Source organism: Thalassophryne amazonica, chromosome 8 (assembly GCF_902500255.1).
Source record: "Thalassophryne amazonica chromosome 8, fThaAma1.1, whole genome shotgun sequence".
Lineage (NCBI taxonomy): Eukaryota > Metazoa > Chordata > Actinopteri > Batrachoidiformes > Batrachoididae > Thalassophryne > Thalassophryne amazonica.
This window is the reverse complement of record NC_047110.1, coordinates 32,112,671-32,128,714: the sequence shown is the minus strand read 5'-3', so window position 1 is coordinate 32,128,714 and position 16,044 is coordinate 32,112,671. Positions and strand designations below refer to the sequence as shown.

The following is a 16,044-nucleotide window of genomic DNA, read 5'->3' as shown; positions in this document are numbered from 1 at the left end:
CTGTAGCCAAGTGCTTGCTCACAGGGGGTCGTTTTTGACCGTTGGGGTTTTACATAATTATTGTATGGCCTTGCCTTACAATATAAAGCGCCTTGGGGCAACTGTTTGTTGTGATTTGGCGCTATATAAAAAAAAATTGATTGATTGATTGATTGATCTTGATATGGCACACCTGTGAGGTGGGATGGATTATCTCAGCAAAGGAGAAGTGCTCACTATCACAGATTTAGACTGGTTTATGAACAATATTTGAGGGAAATGGTGATATTGTGTATGTGAAAAAAGTTTTAGATCTTTGAGTTCATCTCATACAAAATTGTAGCAAAACCAAAAGTGTTGCGTTTATATTTTTGTTGAGTATAAATTGATATATACAGAGGGGAGGATGATAGCAAAATGACCTATATGTTAATGCTTAATACTCATGGACCATGTAAGTACAGCCTTTTTCTGTGTGCAGTAGGGTGGTTGAGAAAGGTCTCCAAGCCCCTTATGATGTCATCAAGCTTGGGAAAATTTTGCTAAATTTGTGTAAAAATTACACATCGGGTATTACATCCATCTGGCCATCGGGTATTACAAAGGCTTTGTGTCCGTCTGTCCATCTGTCTGTTTGTCTGTCCGTCTGTCTGTGCTCAGCATAAGTCCAGTCCTATTACTGCTACAGTCTTCAAATTCACAGACCTTGGACAAGTTCAAAGATGGCTAACCTTGACATACTTTAAGAGGTATTTTAAGAGGATAAAAAGTCACATTCTGTTTCAATCTGCTCTTGAGTGGCAGGGGTGACAGTCAATCAGAGTAGAGCTGCACCGTGACGTCAGTGGCTAGTCTCTCCAAAACCGCTTTGTTTTGTATGTTTATATAACATATTTCTTATACATTATTTAAAAGATAGCAAGAAATAAACACTTGTAAAACTGAAAATGATGTTTTTGGAACCTAATAACACCTCTGAACTTATTTACAAGACATTTCATGGATGTTAGCGTGGTGACATCACAGGCTAGTAGCTAGCTGCCAAACTCTGTTTCGTTTGTGTGTAAATATATCCTGTCATATATTATGTAAAAGTTAGCGAGAAATAAACACTTCTAAAACTGAAAACATTGGTTTTCTAACTTAATAACACTTCTGGAGTCATTTACAAGAGATTTTGCGGCGTTAGTGTGCACGCTAACTTCTGCTAATGCAAAGATCAATTTAAATTTGTCTCATTAATACCTGCAAATGCACAGAGGGTGATCTACAAATTTGCCTTGATTTTGCACAACTTCCACCCTTGTCAAAAGCTCATGTTTACTCACACGCAAGGCCTCCTGCAGACGCTGTTAAAACATAAATATTGTTTTTGATTGATTGATTGATAGAGGGGCTTTACTGAACATGTACAAACTGCACATGTTCAAGACAATAGGATCTTAATAATTAATGAAACAACTGCGAATTATAAAGAACACAATGCTCATACGGTCATGGTTATTTTAGCATTGCGTTATATTTTTTAATTACTTGGGCCATGTATATCTAAAGGAGTGGACACTGTGTGCTTCCAGCAGGGTAAATGTAACAGAGGCCAGCAGGTGTCGCTGTGCAGATGTAGTTAGTACATCTCACTCCCAACAGCTCAAAAGGATTCTCTGGTCACAAGGCCAGAACCCTGGGTTTTAGCCTTCTGGTTAGAGAGTCCGATTCCCATACCGGAGATCGTGAGTTCGCATCCCGAAGGGAGCGAATGGGCGGAGTCATAACAACACAACGCAGAGTGCAACCGCTACATAAATTCAATGAATAAAATCAAAATAATCTTTATTCATGGTGGGTGCGGAGGGAGAAGGGAATTCCACAGCAGATTTACTGACTTTGGGATTGTGACAAACCATTTTCAAGGCACATTCATTTTCCATTTGGTAAATGCTCAGTAAGTAACATTTTTGGTTAAAATGTGTGTTTGTCTTATTTTCGAAACAGCTGCAAGTGGCTGGTAGAACGGAATTTTGCACTTACATCATAACATACAAAATCCTCATTTATATACAGCTGTCTATGTTATGCGACCACCCACTGTCATTTGCACACTTCTTAAGCATCCTTGAGCCCAATGTGCAACATTTTACAATGTCTATACGTGCTATTTAATACTCATTATATGGGATGCCAGTAAATCAGGCCACTTCTATTTCATCAAATCTTTGTCCTCTGACACATATTTTCAGTGACAAACTAACAAGGCAAAGGTCTCAGTGTTCAGGAGACCCTCTGGAACGTTTCCCGCAGGGTTCCAAACACTGAGGCTAAGAAAGGAGGGAAATCTTGTTTGCTCCTTTAGGAAGTGGCGTTGTGCTTCACTCACAGAGACTCACTGTTTGGTGCCCAGACCAGCTCAATAAGACGAGCGAAGGGGCCCCGATGGGCACAGCTCTGCCCCTCCGTCACAAAATGGAACAAATGCCCATCAGTCCCTTCATTCACATGTTTGGGTCTGAACAGCAACTCGTCATTAAATTAACATCACAGCGGGTGCACGGCCTGGCTGCTGCTTCCCAGAGCATTGTGATGCATTCAGGAGGAAACGCATTCTTCACTGCATACCAGGTCAAAAAGCTGGGATGTTATAGGCTCTTATAGTCGCTGCGGCTTAGGCAATGAGAAATGGGAACAGTCAGCACGCCACCGTGCTGCTCCCGTGAAAAGACAACCTTCTAATCCCCGACAGCCGTGAAGGACAGAGACAGATTGGCTTTTTGTTTTTGATGTTGTGCCACTTTCTCGCCATATTCACCCTGAGAACAGACGTGCAGTTCAGTGCCAAACCCTGTGGCCAGTGCTTCGCTGCTGTGCAATAAGTGGCAGGCTGGGCACAGATAATACACTCATCTGCTCCACGAAAGTGTGTTATTGAGGGTTTTTTTTTTTACTGGTTTATTTATATGGCAATATGAACAGCAAGGGACAACTGTAATATATCTTGTTTCAGTGCCTTAAACAGTGTGAATTTGTGTTTAGAGCTGCCAAATGTCATAAAATACTCATGCAAGATACCTCATACAAGAAACAGTTACATAAATCCATGTTGTAATATGGCACATATTCAGACATGAAGGTAACAGTAAAGCTGAGCTTCACAGTTAAGCACAAATTAATGCAACACTTTAAAATTCAAAAGATTAACAAATATAAGCAAGTGAATCACGAACATTTTTCCAGTGCTTTCCGGCGCTCATCAGGGGTGTGTTCTGGTTCCTACACTGTTCAGTGCTTGCACGGACTGGGTGTTAAGTAGGTTAACCAGCAGCTTAGTTGTCTCTGTTGGTGAGAAGTTTACTAACCTTGACTTTGATGCTGTGATCTTTGTGGAATCTATCATGACTGTCTCAGATCAAGACGAAGATACATGTTTTAAGAAAAAGAACTTTATTAATCTCAAAGGAAATTGTTTTGCCAGAGTGTCGAAACAGTAAATAGTAAACATTGCCTTTTTTTTTACATTGAGAACAATGCGTACACCATGTTTATGCAAAATGACCCTTGCACAAGATGTTTGACAGTATTGCACATACAGTAGCTCTGAGTAACTGAAGAACTCTGATCATTATGTATTTATCCTGCAGAAGGGGGAGGAGTTATACAGTCTGATTGCCACAGGTAGGAAGGACCTCCTGTGGCGTTCTGTGGTGCACCTCTGTGGCCTCAGTCTTTGGCTGAAGGTGCTCTGACAGGACGTTAGTGTGGCATGCAGGGGGTAGAAGGAGTTGTCACGGATGGTGAGCAGTTTTCTCAACATCCTCTTCTCCCACACCTCCATCACAGTCTCCAGCTCCACCCCCAAGACACAGCCTGCTCTTCTGATGAGCTTGTTGAGTCTGTTCATGTCAGCTGCCTTCAGCCTGCTGCCTCAGCACACTACAGCATAGAAGATGATGCTGGAGACCACCAAGTGATAAGACATCTGCAACATATTTCTGCAGACATTGAAAGAGCTGATCTTTGCACTTCTTCGACTTGGCCATCAGACGTATCTGTATACAGCGTAAGTGTCAAAGTTGTGCAAGACAAGTCTGGAAACATGCGGTGGTGCCACCTTTTGTCATGTCCATGATGCCAGGAAACCACCTGGGGTCCTGGATGGCAGCCACCCAGCCAGACAACTTGTCTGTTCCCACATCCCAAAAGCAACCATTAATCTACTGCAGCCACATAAACCGTAGGCATCCATTTGGCCTTCTCCAACCACTGGGGTTCTCAGCACTCAGGCACCTATGTGATGAATGATACATAGAGAAGTGAGCTGCATGGCCAAAATCTTGAATTTGATGCTCCCTCACAATGCAAGTGAAACTCCTTAGTTTCCTTAAGCACCCGCTCAGTCTCCTGCAAAGATATTAGCATTACCAGACACCTCTGTCCAGCAACTTCATTATTCCATAAGTTCTTCTCAGCTGTCTTTAGATCTCAAAGACTGAGGATCCAGACACAGTTTTAAATGGAGTTGCTAAAACTCATTGTCACGGCAATCCCTGAGTGGTGAGGTAGATCGTCTCTTGATCGACTTCTGGACGGGATGGTGGATGCGGAGATGACTGAATAGACCCAATCTTGACAATTATTATGTGACAGAAGCTGCACATGGTTGCTGTGGGAAGCATCTGCTGGTCAGACTTTTGCTCTTTCTCTGTCCTCTTTCTCCTCTTCTCATCTGTGTTGTTTGTCCACAGTTTTTTGAAGACTTCCATTCCTGCTTGGATCATTGGTCACCAGCTGGATTGGTCCCTCACATGTTCTTCCCAGGTCTTTGAGTCGATGTAGCAGCTCTTAAGGTTGTGTTTCAGGAGGTCCTTGTTGAGTTTCTTCTGCCCTCCTGTTTTCCATTGCTCAGCTGGGAGTAGAAGAAATTCTTGGGAAGTTGGCTGTCATTCATCCTAACTACATGACCCACCCACCCACCTGGTTATTAATGATGACACACTCGATGATCTGGAGGTATGCTTCAGCCAGGACACAGGTGTTGGTATGGTAGTCTTCCCACCTGATCCGGAGAATGCTCCTCAGGCAGCATTGGTGGAATCGCTCAAGAGTCTTCAGATGGCGGCGATAGGTGGTCCAGGTCTCAGATCTGTACAGCAGAGATGGCATGATGACAGTTTTGTAGACAAAGATTTTTGTCTCTGTTGTTGAAGATGTGGGTATGCAGCCAACCGAAGGCAATTGCTGCACACTTGAGTCAGTGTTGGATCTCGTCATCGGTGTCGGCGTTTGATGACACAACTGCCCAGGTATGGAAAGTGGGCCACGAATGGAGGTGCGGCCAACTTGGCAACAAGTCCAGAGACTACGCTCGCTGTTTTGATGTGGAGCGCTTCGGCAGCCCGCAAGGATAGACTTCTTGCGGAAAAATATGCAGCGCCACATGGTCTCGGTAACCGCAGCCGCAGAGCTCTGTGGCCTCCGTGGTTTGTATCTTTTTAATGACTCGTATTCTTTGCGGGTCCCGCATCCGTACCCTGCAACGGTAACACCGGAGGCTAAAGACAGTAGATTTTCAATGCGACACCACTCAATCAAATGGGCGTATGAAAAAGTCCCCGAAAATAATTTTCAAGCAAAAATAAAAGAAATGTGTACTCACCAAACGTACCACAAGACAATATGAAGTTTTAAAAAAAGTCAATCCTTTCATATAAGACAATAAAAAGTTGCTTTGGTAAGAGATGCAAACTGACGTAAATCCAAAAATTATAGTTGGCGCGTGCAATGCATGCTGGGATAGGGTCTTCTCTCTGACGTCTCGGCAATGTCCCGGATGTGATGACAGTTTTGCAGAGGGCTAAATTTTGGCTGTAAATTTGTCATTTTTTTTAAACGAAGATTTCTCCGTTGAATGACAGATCTGGGCTTGCAGATTTACTTTACTACAGAAGGATCTTATGTGTAAATATAAGTCATTTTTTGGTCCAAAGATCTGACTGCATTTATTTCAATGCAGGTCTACTTTAAGAGCTGATGTAAAGTGAATTTCTCCACTGTGAGATCATTAAAGTCTTATCCTATCCTATCCTTTTCTTGTTTTGTGCTTTGATTCCTGGGAAGCCTATATCAATAATTATTATTATTAATATGTATATGTCGCAGAGATGAATGAGCGAAGTTGTTCAGCATCTCACCATGTCATTTAGGTCCTTCAGACTTTTTTCAGTAAGATGGTTTGGGGGAGCATTAGCATGGCCAAAACATTTCAGCTTCTGGGGGGGGCTCCGCTCCCCAAACTCCCCTAATTACAGCCCTCTTAAACCCCTGCCAGTTAAAGCATTTTTTTTTATGTAGACGTAAATTAAGTTTTCAGCTAGTTGACAGTTGGGCCATACAATATGCCCAAATTATCATATCTCAATATTGTCATATCAGTATGATATACAATATGACTATGATTTGACACAAAGTGCAACAACAGTGAAAATTAAACATTCTGAAACAAAACAGTAATAATACCAGACTCTTTTTGCACTAATCATAAGGTTAGAATACAGCGCCCTCCAAAAGTATTGGAACACTTGGTATTTCACACATTTTAATTTGTTTATGCCATTTCAAATACAAGAAATACAAAAAATATAAAGAATAAAAATTTCTAAATCTTCCTCAAACTCAAACTGAAAGCAAATCTCTAAAACTTGATAATACCTGTAAATAATAATCAGTTTTATTGCCAGTTTTCTTCAGACAAGTCAGGGGATGGAAACATGAACATTAAATATGTCTTGGACGTTATTTACATCAATTATGAAGAAATACAAAAGTTTCTTTCACCAAAACATCAAATCTAGGCTTGCATCTCAGATGTACTGGCAAATTGTAGCTGAACTATTGGGTCTTCTTTTTAAAAAAATCCTCCTCTACAACACTTCATCAGGAAGCTGTATTTTATACTTTTAATTAATTTATATCAAGTTGTAGAAAGTTGCTTTCAGTTTGAGTTTAAGGAAGATAAATTTAGATTTATTTATCTAAAGTTGTGTCACTGGTGTGTCACTCAGACAGCAAAATTAAGAGGATATTTAAAAATAAGTCCTTCAGAGAGCAAAATTAAGAGGTTACACAGGGTTTATACAGAACAGAGGAGGAGTAAATTACCTGTATTTCATCCAGCCTGAGCATCTTCACATTATATCATGAATCAACAGCTGCCAGCTCTTGTAAAAATCATGTATATATAAGGCAACCCAAATTAAAGGAGAAATACCGCTTATAACAACCTGGACCTCACTTCTGGCATAAAATATGGTCGTTTACTCACAATAACTTTGGTATCATTTGGAGTCCATGGTTCATACGACGTGTTCAGTTCAAATCTGAGTCAAGCATTCTTCTTCGTCAACTAAGGTGGATTAGACCTTTTTGTGGTACACAGCACCAACTACTGTACAGGAGGGACCTAGCAGTCAATGTGACTCACTGATTTCAAAATGCAGCTCTTTTCAACCAGATGTGCGGTGCCGTGACGTCAATCATCTGTGTACAATCAGGGGAGTCCAGTGCAACCTTGGCCTCTGCTCTAGCTCCGCCCATGCCAGGAAATGTTTGACATTTGACATTTCCTGTTTCGCTGTGGACTCAAAACTGGGCACATCCTGTTTGGGACTCCCTGTACCATTTTGGTGGGCTCAGGGTGTCATCAGTACTTTTTGCAGATGATGTGGTCCTGTTGGCTTTATCAGTCTGTGACCTCCAGCACTCACTGGGTCAGTTCACAGCCGAGTGTGAAGCGGCTGGGATGAGGATCAGCACCTCTAAATCCAACCTGGTCTCACTGTAAGTCATGATTCAGCAGCATGAAATATACATTAATCTACTGGTTTGTGATATTGTGACGAAAAGTGCCTCATTTTCGTCACGGCAGCACAAATTCATTCTCATTCATTCCGTGATGGCTGCACGAAATTAAAAGTGAAGCGGGGGGGGGGGGGGGGGTCGGCGTTATGGTTAGGGTGGGGGGGAAGGAGTAAGATTAGGTTATGGTTAATGTTAGGGTTGGGGAGTGGGAGTAGGGTTAGTAATAGTGAGTTAAAAAAAAGCCCTGTCACGAAAATTTGAGTCATTTCGTCATGGGAGCATGAAAAAATAAGGTGAGACTGGGCTGCTAAATCTGAGGCTATGGTTCTCAGCAGGAAACCGATGGATTGCCTACTCCAGATAGGGAATTCAGTCTTGCCCCAAGTGAAGGAGTTCAAGTACCTCGGGGTTTGTTCATGAGTGAGAGGACAATGGAGCGTGAGATTGGGCGCAGGGGCGGTGTTGCATTCCTGCTACTGTACTGTTGTGACGAAAAGGGAGCTGACCCAAAAGGCGAAGCTCTCGATCTACTGGTCGGTCTTTGTTCCTACTCTCACATATGGTCATGAGGGTTGGGTCATGACCAAAAGAACTAGATCACGGGTACAAGTGGCCATAATAGGCTTCCTCAGGAGGGTGGCTGGTGTCTCTCAGAGATAGGGTGGGAAGCTCAGTCATCTGTGGGGAGCTCGGAGTAGAGCTGCTGCTCCTTCACGTTGAAAGGAGCCAGCTGAGGTGCTTCAGGCTTCTGGTTAGGATGTCCCCTGGGCACCTCCCAAGGGAGGTGTTCCAGGCACGTCCATCTGGGAGGAGACCCCGGGGAAGACCCAGGACTAGGTGGAGAGATTATATCTCCACACTGGCTGTGGGAACACCTCAGGATCCACCAGTCAGAGGTGGTCAATGTGGCCCATGCAAGGGAAGTCTGGGGTCCCCTGCTGGAGCTGTTGCCCCTGTGACCCGAACCCGGAAAAGCAGTTGAAGATGAGATGAATTTCTAAACCCTTTTTAATAGCTGCTTCAGTGGTCTTTGACCACCTTTTTGGTAAAAAAAAAAAAAAAAAAAAAAAAAAAAAAATGGATATCATATACCAGCAGACAATCACATTTGAAACCCTGGTGAAGAAAATTAGGTTAGATAGACAGACCAAGAGTGACGGTTCTGTGTCTCATCGTCTCGGCAGTGTTGCCTCAATACGACAGGCCTTCAGGACAAGTCACATAAGGACAAATGTCCTCATTTTTACTTTGCTCTTTGATGTCTAAAATACATTATGCAAAAAAAAAAAAAACTCTCAGTATGCCCCTTTGAATAGACAACTGATGTAAATGTGCAGCGTCGGTCATGCTGCGGCAACACGGCCGTACTTGGCAGCTCTGACTAGATTTGTTCCGGTCTGTCTTGCGTTATCTCTTCTGGTCTATTCTGTCTGTAATCGTTTTGCCTCAGAACTGTATCAGACACAAAGACGTGTCTCTTGGGAATGTCTGGGAAGAAACAGAGCAAGTGACTAACAGCAGTAGGGAGCGGGAGGCGGGAGCACAATGAGACGCTGGGCTTTCAGCCCGTGGAGATGGTTGTTAAGCAGTACAGCAGATCAGATTCATCAAACGCTGGGGGGTGTTAGTGCTTTGTTTTAAAGCGGTCTTGCGCCATTTGTTTTTATCATTTCAATAATAAAAAAAACTTTTGCCACAGCAAGCATAGTGGGAGTATTTTTGTTTTTAATTTATGATACAACCCCAATTCCAATGAAGTTGGGACATTGTGAAAAATGTAAATAAAAACAGAATACAATGATTTGCACATCCTCTTCAACCTATATTCAATTGAATACACCACAAAGACAAGATATTTCATGTTCAAACTGATAAACTTTATTGTTTTTTGTGCAAATATTTGCTCATTTTGAAATGCCTACTGAAATAAGCAGGGACGTCCCTGAAAAAGACATTGCTTGGATGGCAGCATGTGTTGCTCCAAAACCTGGATGTACCTTTCAGCATTGTTGGTGCCATCACAGATGTGCAAGTTGCCCATGCCATGGACACTGACACACCCCCATACCATCACAGATGCTGGCTTTTGAACTTTGTGCTCGTAACAATCTGGATGGTCTTTTTCCTCTTTTGTCCGGAGGACACAACATCCATGATTTCTTGATGTATGGCTTTGCTTTGCATGGTAGAGTTTTAACTTGCACTTGTAGATGTAGGGACGAACTGTGTTAAGTGACAATGGTTTTCTGAAGTGTTCCTGAGCCCACGCGGTAAGATCCTTTACACAATGATGTTGGTTTTTAATGCACTGCCACCTGAGGGATCACGGGCATTCAGATTCTCTGAATCTTCTGATTATATTATGGACTGTAGATGATGGAATCCCTAAATTCCTTGCAATTGAACATTGACAAACATTGTTCTGAAACTGTTGGACTATTTTTTCATGCAGTTCTTCACAAAGTGGTGATCCTCACCCCATCTTTGCTTGTGAATGGCTGAGCCTTTTGGGGATGCTCCTTTTATACCCAATCATGACACTCAACTGTTTCCAATTAGGTGTTCTTTGAGCATTCATCAACTTTCCCACTTTTGTTGCCTGTCCCAACTTTTTTGAAAAGTGTTGCAGGCATCCATTTCAAAATGAGCAAATATTTGCACAAAAACAACAAAGTTTATCAGTTTGAACATTAAATATCTTGTCTTTGTGGTGTATTCAATTGAACATAGGTTGAAGAGGATTTGCAAATCATTGTATTCTGTTTTTATGTACATTTTATACAACGTCCCAACTTCATTGGAATTGGGGTTGTATGTAGCTATTGGTTTTTATTGCTTTTAGTCACATAGACGACAACCAGTGGAGCCGACCACCCAACTTATAAGAACTATATTTTGTTGAGTAACCCAGAAAACAAAGAAGGCAAGAAGGTGTTCAGCTTTTGGGTTCCAAACCAAACACTGACAGGCATTTTCACGGGAAAGGTTGCAGTCAAATGTGACTCAAACCCACGAGCAGCATGCAGGTCAACCCCAAATCAGAAAAAAAGTTGAGATGATCTGGAAAATGCAATAAATAAATAAAATTGTAAAAATTACATTTATTGTGACTTCTGTTTCATTGCAGACAATAACATTAGGATTTTACAGCAGGCCACGGAGCAGGTGATTAGAGACCCTGCAAGGCTTATTCCAAATGTGGGTGTGGAATCCATTAGCTTAGCGGGCAAATTAGTGCAGAAAATCCACCATGGTGATAGTGCAGTTTATCTGCCAGGAAGGGAAATTCAACAAGTTGAGACTATGGCCTGCCTCCGTAGTCATGTCCATAAAAATCATAGAGGGATATGCTTTCTAAACTTAATACCCATTCCTATATTGGATGATGTTGAAATTGAGGATGGCCCAGTGGTTGTTCCAGGAAAAGCAAAGATTTCGTGTCTGCTACCTACAACGCGCTTGGAATGTCTCAAACCTAAACCTACTTCTAGGCATCTTATATATGCGACTCTGGAACCACCCCTAAACCCAAACAGTTCAACTGTCAACCCCACTGAGGTCCTTAGTCTGGGTCTCATTAACATAAGATCACTGTCCTCAAAATCATTGTTGATCAATGATCTAATTATTGATCATCACTTAGATATGATTGGGCTATGTGAAACCTGGCTTAAACCTACAGCTGTCCTCCCCTTAAATGAGGCCTGCCCACCAGCATATACATTTAGTCACGTCCCTCATGATGCGAAGCAAAGCGGGGGTGTTGCTCTTATTTATAAATCTAGGTTTAGCTTATTATATTATTATATTATATATATTGTATATAGGCCTGCTGGCCCATATTCTGAATTCTTCGATGAATTTGGTGCGTTCATCTCTAACTTGTCAACTAGTGCAGATAACATTCTGATCACTGGTGACTTTAACATTCATATAAATATGTTGTGGCTGGGGTGCCTGGCGTGCCTGGCTGGCTTTTGTTTGTCTTCTGTTTTCTGTCTTTTGTTTTTCCTTCCAGGTGGCATGCGTTCAGGACTGAGTGGCTGTGTGGCTGAGTTATCAGGACCTCACCCTGATCACCTGAAGCTTGTCATGTGCAGCTCGTCAGGACTCACAGCTGTGGTGCATCTTTATGGATTGGGGCATGGTTGCATTTAAGTCTGGAGTACACAGTGTGTATTTGCCAGAGACTCGACCTTGTGACCAGACGGGTGAGATCGTCGTCTAGAGAGCCATCTCATCATCATGGATGCAGAGACCGTACCAGGTTTGATGCCATGGTCTGTGAAAGAGGAGGGGGTGAGGTCTCACGCTCGTCAGCACACTTCCTGAGGTACTTTAGGTTTTGTGACTAACATGAGTACAGTCAGTAAATGTGGTGTCCCTCACACCTTATTATATTGAGCTGTTATGTTAGTCGTTTAATCAGCTTCCACTGCAGTGGAGAATTGAACTGGGTGTTCCATGCCTGCAGGGTGGGAAGCTGATTGGTAATTAAGCCAGGAAGTGTTTGCTGTTTATGTACACCTTTGAGTGGTCTCTCTGTGTGTGGAGTGGTGGACTCACATGATGGTTTCTTCTTTCACAGACTCGGTTGGTCGCGGCCACCTGGGGGGTGTCGGCGGGGTCCTTGGGTCCAAACTGTTCTGGCTCCGGACCGTTTGTGCTGCTGGGAGCGCACCGTTATTCCACCTCGCCAGACCGCGCACTCATTTGTTATTATTCAGCACTCACTGTTATGTTATTAAATTCTGTTATCCTTTGTACCGTGCTCTGCTTATTTTATACTGGGTCCTTCAAACGCTGGTCGGTTCTCCGCCCGCGTCCGACACATAACAAAATAAGCCTTCTGATCCCCTCTGCAAATCATTTATGGAAATTGTGGATGCATTAGGATTTCGACAATGCATTCGGGATTCAACACACAATGGTGGAAATACCCTGGATCTGGTTCTCGCACGTGGTATTGCTGTCATTAATATTGACATCATGCTTCTTACATCAGTGGTCTCTGATCACTCACTTATTAAGTTTACAGTTTCGCTGCCGTGTTTAGTGGAACAACAACCTTATATATCACTACGGCGATGCATCAACTAATCAACTGAGACTGAACTCGAAGCTAGACTGCCTGATGTCTTAGCTTCACATTTGACAAATACCCAGTCAGTTGACAGACTTGTGGATGATTGCGCCACCTATGTTAAAACCGCGCTCCCCCAAATCATAGTCACCTTGGTTCAATGATTACCTGCATGACCTCAAGCATAAGGCAATAGGTCTAGAATGAAAATGGCATCATTCAAAATGAGAAGTATTCCACCTTGCATGACATGATGCTATCTTAAACTATAAGCATGCATTATTGGCTACAAAGCAGACCTATTACTCTCATTTGATCAACAAAAACAAGCATAACTCAAAGTTCTTGTTGGACACAGTGGCAACACTTATTCATGGACAACCACCTGTAGTTTGCTCTCCTTTTACAGCACAAGTTTTCCTGGATTACTTTAAGAAGAAAATAGAAGACATTAGGTTAAACATATCCCAGCATGCCTTAACCCAGCCACTACACCATGCTATTGAGGTGGGCGCCACTACTGAGGTATTACCTCAATTTACAGAATTTGATAGTATCTCACAAGGCATGCTGACGAAACTCATAACGTCAACAAAAAGGACATCCTGTTTCTTTGAACCTATACCAACAAAACTGTTTAAGGACCTATGGCCCACTCTTGGGCCGACTGTGCTGGAAATTATTAATCTTTCTTTAACTTCTGGATCTGTTCCTAAATGTTTCAAATCTGCAGTGATTAAACCATTACTTAAGAAACATAATCTTGACCCTAGTGTATTGAAAAACTATGGGCCAATATCAAATCTATCATTTTGCTCTAAAATTCTGGAAAAAGTGGTGTCACGGCAGCTCGTAGACTATCTTACTGAGAATAATCTCTTTGAGCCACTGCAGTCTGCTTTTAGAAAATATCATTCCACAGAGACGGCTCTCACTAAAGCGGTGAATGATCTTCTGCTTACAGTAGATTCGGACACCACTACGGTTCTGTTGCTGTTAGATTTCAGTGCTGCATTGGATACAGTGGATGATCATATTCTACTTGATAGGCTGGAAAATCATTTTGGGATTACTGGGAGTGCCCTTGCATGGCTGACGTCATACTTGACCAGTCGTACTCACTGTGTTTTGTACAGTAACACTACTTCTAACCTTAGTGACATGAAATTTGGGGTTCCACAGGGGTCTGTCTTAGGCCCCCTGCTTTTCTCCCTTTTATATAGCATTTTGTGATTACCTTTCACTGCTATGCTGATGATAGTTATACATGCCGATAACTGCTGGTAATCTCATTCACATAAAATCCTTAGAAGATTGCCTTGCAGCAGTGAGAAGTTGGATGTCTAGAAACTTCCTACTTTTAAACTTTGATAAGACTGAAATGATGGTTCTTGGTCCAGTGAGACATCGGCATCAATTTGACCAGTTAACTATAATAAAATAATTTTAGTATTTTATTAAAATAATTTTTGATCCTACGTTGTCCTTTAGCCTCCACATTAGAAATATTACGAGGGCTGCTTTCTTCCACTTGCGAAATATAGCGAAGATTCGTCCCATCCTGTCTATGGCTGATGCTGAGACCCTGATCCATGCATTTATCTCTTCTCGATTGGACTACTGCAGTGTTCCATTTTTTACCACAGTCTAGCATTCTCCAATTGGTTCAAAATGCTGCAGCCAGACTTTTGACACAAAGCACAAAGTTTGACCACATTACACCCATTTTGGCATCCCTTCACTGCCTTCCTGTCCCAGTGAGATCAGATTTTAAGATTGTGCTACTAGTCTATACAATTGTTCATGGACTGGCACCCTCCTACCTAGCTGACCGAATTAAACCTTACGTAACGGCCCGAGCTTTGCGTTCTCAGGGTGCAGGACTACTTTGTGTCCCTAGGGTGAATAAGAAGTCTGTGGGTCATAGAGCTTTCTCTTATCGTGCCCCTGTACTGTGGAATGATCTCCCTGCATCAATAAAACAGTCAGATTCTGTGGAGACTTTCAAGTCCAGACTTAAGACGCACTTCTTTTTCCTTTCGTATGGCTAGCATACTGGTACAGTTTTATTTTACTCTTTTAAGTCATTTTATTAGGAAACTTTACCTAAATTCTGGGTCTTTCAGTGAAGCTTAGGGCTAGTGGCCGGCGATCACCTTAGTATTTCTTCCGTTTTTCTTGTTGATTAATGCTGGCAAATTATACAGTACTTTTTGTCTTTCTGATGCCTGATTCTGTTTTTTCTCTCTGTTTAAGGTGCAGCTCCATCCAAAGATGGGAGTTGTATTTGTGTTGGCAACCCTCCTGTCCTGTGCACCAACAGCATTTCTTGTATATTTGTCCGTGAATTGTTCTGTGAATTGTTCTGTAATTTATGTTTGTAGCATGGCCCAAGCAGAGGGTCACCCCTTTGAGTCTGGTCTGCTTGAGGTTTCTTCCTCAGAGGGAGTTTTTCCTTACCACTGTTGCTCTGGGGGTTAGTAAGTTTAGACCTTACCTGTGTGAAGCACCCTGATGCAACTCTGTTGTTATTTGGCGCTATATAAATGAAAATAAATTGAAGTGAAATTGAAATTGAATTGAAAATGAGCCCAATGTGTTTCATGTTTTGTGTAGTCAACTTCATTTCATTTGTTAGTATACATCCATTCCTGCATTTAAAAGTATGGGGCCACTGAACTTTTTTAAGATAAGTCATAAAAACAAATTTCACTGGCACCACTATAATTTTATTTATTAGCCTTTAAGTAGGGTATTCATAATTTGAATGTAAAATAAAATCAACATTTGTGTTGTTGAGAAAAAAATAAATGTTTCCCTGAAGGGTCAATTTTCAAAAGAACAGATGACCTTGAACTACTTTTGGCAGCAGCAGACCAACACAGTCTGACAGTGATGTCAGATCAAGCGGGGGCTTCCCCAGACTTGTGTTGCATCATGGGAAGCACATGAAGGCAGCCAATCAGAGTAGAGAGGTACAGTGATATATGCTGACTCATCTCTCTCTGGTTCCTCCTCCAACATTGCGGAAAATGCTCCAAAACTGCAGTGTATATGTGTAAATCTAAAATCCATCCATCTGTTTTCTCTGCCTGGTTACATCAATTAAGGGTGATGGGGGTGCTGGAGCCTAT

At 42.1% G+C, this 16,044-nt stretch overlaps 1 long non-coding RNA gene across 1 annotated transcript in view; it reads right to left on the bottom strand.

Annotated features, from left to right (window-relative positions):
• Positions 1-1,315: 1,315 nt before the first annotated feature.
• LOC117515060 overlaps positions 1,316-16,044 on the bottom strand; it is a 31,639-nt gene continuing 16,910 nt past the window's right edge. Inside the window, exon 3 of the long non-coding RNA XR_004562021.1 lies at positions 1,316-1,328. This is a non-coding gene — a long non-coding RNA (uncharacterized LOC117515060). The remainder of the gene's footprint in view (positions 1,329-16,044) is intronic.